The following is a 5,000-nucleotide window of genomic DNA, read 5'->3' as shown; positions in this document are numbered from 1 at the left end:
ACAACAAAAAATAACTTTTTAATAACTTGCCCAAAGTTTTGCCGTCTTGAAGAGGCTAACATATTACATTGTACTATTATTTTACGTACGCACATGTCCTTTAATCTATTTAAAATGTGACATCTCTATAAATTATCATAAATGTAATGCGCATTGAGCGTTCAATAAAAAAAAAAAGAAAGAAATGCTCAACATAAATGCTATATCCTTTTTATTATCATTATTATTATTATTATTTTTATTATTATTATTTTTATTATTATTGTTATTATTATTATTATTATTATTCATACGGTCAACGTACACGAATGTATTCCCAAGCATGGCATTAAGATAATACCTGTTCATAGCCGGGTGATTCCTACCGCCCCCCCCCCCCCAAAAAAAAAAAACAACTATCAAAGCGTCCACGAATGAACGATATCGCCCAGGCTGGCGAGCACTCGTCTACATTAACAAACGATTGAGGACGTTTATCCTGTTTACCGGCGACCGTGATGTGGCGCTCGGGGCGTTTCACAATTGCACGCAGAAGACATGAGTTTGATTCCCAAGTGCGGAGAATGTTATCGAGTATCTCGGTCTTTCTACTGGAATGTAGGATTCTTCTCAGCTCCGGTTTGCACAGATAGGTTGTGCCGAGGTCCGCCTTCTAAATGATCTGAATTGGGTCGATGGGGTCGGAAAAAACATCAACCCGCACGTACATTATATTATTATTCTAAAACGTGGAATATTCCACAAAGGACAGGTGCGCAGCACAGACATAGTCATCATGATCAGAGAGGTACAATGGAGAATGCTTACCAGCTGAAAAGAACCACAGTTATGAGAGGGGAACGTGGGAAAGGGGAGAAAGGGAGGGGGCGGCGGGGTTGGTACTGGTAGTGCATTATCTTGGTGGGTGGGAGGTGGGGGTTTAGAATTAGGAAAGGAATCAAAACTGACAAAGAGGAATGCACTCATGATTTCAAAATATTTCTTTTAATTCAATATGAAACTTGTAAATTAGGCGAGCGTCAGCCCCCTAATAACAATAATATTTTCAAAAAAGAAAAAAACCCAACAAAATGCACCCCCTGCCTGCCTGTAATAAGGTCTAAGACAGTAGTTTATGGTCAATGGTTCCCAGAAAGGTAAGTAATTTCAGAAACTCTTATGTCTCCTCTCTCTTGAATGACCTTGATCTCGTTTAACTTGATGTTGAGAGTCCTCTGGTATTCGATGAGCAATTGACCTGTCATGTAGAATTTGTATACCTTGTTCGTGACAAGAACGAAAAGGTCGAAATGTTTGCCAGGCTGGAAGATCTTTGGGTTCACGAATTGTCCTCCGCTGTGCCAGATTCCATTTCCAGAGTAGCTTTTCACGACTACAGTCGAAGGCTTGATGTTGAGAAACACGTCGACTACAGAACAGTTATTGGTAGGACCGTTACAGGTCTGAGGCCCAAAGTAGAAACCCGATGGTTTCATTCCCGCAATTCCGGATATTTTTATAACTGATGCATCATACAGCCCGGAAGGGACGTATAAGACTCCGGACGTGGTGGTAGTTTGTCTCTGGGGCAGGTAAAAAGGAGCGTCCATGTTAGACTGGGACATGTCCAGATGGTGAACTTCAGAAGCCTTACAGAGAGTGCACATACTCCCGGGGCTCATGGTGAAAGCCAGGCACTCCGGGATTAACGTGTTACAAATTTGCGCACACGCTAGAAGTGAGTTACTGGCGCTGAGATTTTGAAGTGAGCAGGGCCCCAGCCGACCAGGTATTGTCGCATAGACAGCGGTCTCGGCTTCTTTGGCAATGGTTATGGGGGGAGAGTTCAAGAGTCCACAAAGAATGAGTTGAATGGTGATAAAAGTAACACGGCGAGGTTTGTGCAGGCTCTGATTTTCTTTTGGCTGCATTTGTACAGATACCTTTAAGCAATTGTAGTGATTTTCTAGATTTAACATAATGTGAACTAAATCCACGTTAGAAATGAAGTATCATTATCACTTAATGGTAACAAATTACGTGCCTTACGAAACATTTGTATTTTCCATAGTCTCATTACTACATTCTAACCGAATGAAACTGTTTGCAGACAGAAAGCTTCAACAACTCTGTTTTCAACGAGGGTAAGATCACTTTATATATACATGCCAAATGAACCCATGATCGTCTTTATGAATTTTTATATGTTGTCACCTCTTTTGACCTGAGCATCGATAAATTATGAACTGTTTAAGACCGAGAGATACGATAAACCTACTCTGTCTGGCCGAACATATTTAAATCAAGGACCATATCTTCCAGGCAATTGCTCGCAGTTTGTAGTCCTGTGCATTGTCGGGAAACCATTTATTTCTCCCGTCCGCCCATTATGCTAGTACTAGGTAGCTCCCAAAGGGTTTACTTTCATCTTTCATCAAGAACGCCCATTTATATTGCGCTCAAAAAGTCGTGGCGCAACTTATTGCCAAATATTTCCTTAAATGTCTAACATAAACCTTCCAGCTTCTGCACAGTGGCTTGTATCAATTTGTGTTAACAGATCAATATTTTTGTAAACACTTGTTAGATGTATTACTAATTTTTTAAAATGCCAGTGGATGGTTTCTGCAGATTTTAAAGGGTTTACAGCTGGGGCAATGTTGGTTTTAAAAGCAAGTCCGTCATTTTTTTTTCTAATCGCGACATGCGTATTGAACTCATGATTTGAAAACTTGTAGTGCCAAAAGGTGTTCACTATAAAATTAATTTCTTTTAACAAGTTTTGCCTCTGAAAAGTATAATTGGTGAGCTGTGACGAAGGCAATGCGTATGCAAAATGTGTGAGAAGTGGGAAGTGCTATGAATAATCTCATTTTCCGCGTGACGGAGATTCACAGTGTGTTATATAAATTTATAAAGAAAAGATTTTAAGTTTAGAATCTAGCCTTATTTGTTGAGGAAAAAATGATAAGTTATGTTAGTGGATACAAACTGTTGTGTGAAGTATGGGTGACATCCCTTGTTAAAGAGATATTTGAGGGTAAGTTGCGCCACGCATTTTTGACCCGACTAGAGGAACTATAGTGAGAATGATAAAGATCACACGGACATGAGCAGCTTATCGAGACGTATTTAATTTGTTATATATATACTATTTCCAAAGTGTACACATTATGTACCACGTATGATGGAACAGGAAGATTTCAATAGTCTGGCGTGGTATCATCATCCGAATTGGAACCCCACTATAAACCAAAACATTGATTTTCAAACATTGAAGTCAGTAGCGTGGCTAGGCGGTATACAAGTTGACCTTTTTCCATCGTTATGTTGGTTAAGGAGTAAAGGAGGAAAACATGATAACTGATATAGAGTGTACACTTCCTAGACACTTTGTAACTTACGTCCCGTGGCCATTTTGTAATATTTTAAATGTCATCCCACGCCTATCTTTATATATGTAGTATTTATAATAAGGGTTCCCCCTTCTCCGAAGCATTTAAAATGCCCCGCCACCCCCACCCCCCATTTTGTAGCATTTATAATACCCCCAATATTTTATAATAAGTTAAGCCCCCCCAGGAGGCCCCCTCATCTTTGTAGTATTTATAATAAGATTCCCCTCCTATCTTTGTAGTATTTATAATAAGCCCCCTCCCCCCACAGGTATTTTTTTTTTAATAGGGGCCCCCCTCCCCCTTTTTTTTTGAGGACCTTAAAAAAAAAATGCCCCCCCCCCCCCCCCCCCTCTTTGTAGTATTCATATTAAGGATCCCCCCCTATTTTTGTAGTATCTATAATAAAGGTACCTCCCACCATCTTTCCCATGGACTGGTGTCTTAAGTTAGGGCGATTTTGTATGGACACCATCGAGAAGAAAAGGCATAGACAGTCGGGAAAGTGCGGATATTGGTCGGAGGTATGGGGGTGGGTGGGTGGGGAATAGAGTGATGTATGAGCCAACTACTAACTGCTAACTACCGTAACGCAAATTAGAAAGGAATGCCGTGTCTGATCTCATTTTGGCAGCTCGCCAAGAGCCGAAAAAGACTTAAAAAACAAACACATTTGCAAACCGTCCAGACCAAAGTACGAGGATGGACTGAAAGTAATGCCTGCACTGCCATAACTTGTAAAATTCTGAACTTGCAACAAGTACTTTCTGTTTATAATTTGACTACCACCACAAGAAATTTTCATTTCATTGCGATACCATTCACACTCAAACTTTCATGTCGGTCAGAGCAAAAATGGCGACTGCCAAAGAGTTTCGCTTCAAGCCGTGACTTCATCTCCCACACCAGACAGGCTTTACAGCGACACCCATAAATAAAAGAATGACATCAGTTTGTGTGGTCAGGTTTGTGCTGGTGTAAGTACTATACGGTTAGATCTACATGAACCATCTTTGAACGGAGAAGATCTGACTGAAACTAAATTGAACCATCAAATCCGTTCTAGTAGGCCACAGGGTGCCTAGAAAGTAAAAATAACAAATAGGGACCAATAGACGATTTAAGGACAAAAAATAAAGCAAACGAAGTCAGAATATCATTCAGAAAGCAAACTCACCACATCGATACGGATATCCTGGGCTGCAGGAAAGTGTCCAGTTCGTGGATCTCTCGAATGCAGACAACTGAAATGAAAGACCAGAGAACAATAAATGATGTGCTCCGTAACTTGAATAGTTCGAGCAAGAAGGTGATGTTTTCCTGTGGCATGATAATAATACTTGTCACCGAGGATGAGTCATGCGTGCATTGTTTTGATCCAGAAAGCAAATGAGAGTCGATGGAGCATAAAAGCACATACGTCCGAAAAAGTTCAAAGCTGTAGTCTCAGCAAGAAGAGTTCTGCTTTCTATTTTCTGGGACTGATTAGGTATAGTCCACAGGAGCTTTTAGATTTGGGAAGAAAAAAGTGAACAGTATGTTCCGATTTCACATACGTTTAAAACTAGGCTGTGACGGTTTTCGCCCTGAAAAAGATGCAACATCACAGCATGGCAATGCCCCCCC

General features: G+C 40.5%; 1 protein-coding gene and 1 non-coding gene across 2 annotated transcripts in view; one reads left to right on the top strand and one right to left on the bottom strand.

The window, feature by feature from the left end:
• The window catches only part of LOC101862384 (proteoglycan 4), a gene marked incomplete in the record, with an annotated part of 144,199 nt that overhangs the window by 29,256 nt on the left and 109,943 nt on the right, over positions 1–5,000 (top strand).
• The window catches only part of LOC101847848, a 121,518-nt gene that overhangs the window by 38,875 nt on the left and 77,643 nt on the right, over positions 1–5,000 (bottom strand). Inside the window, exon 2 of the transcript XR_004858296.1 lies at positions 4,552–4,618. This is a non-coding gene — a transcript (uncharacterized LOC101847848). The remainder of the gene's footprint in view (positions 1–4,551; positions 4,619–5,000) is intronic.

This window comes from Aplysia californica, unplaced genomic scaffold (genome assembly GCF_000002075.1).
Source record: "Aplysia californica isolate F4 #8 unplaced genomic scaffold, AplCal3.0 scaffold00004, whole genome shotgun sequence".
Lineage (NCBI taxonomy): Eukaryota > Metazoa > Mollusca > Gastropoda > Aplysiida > Aplysiidae > Aplysia > Aplysia californica.
This window is presented reverse-complemented; position numbering and strand designations above follow the sequence as displayed.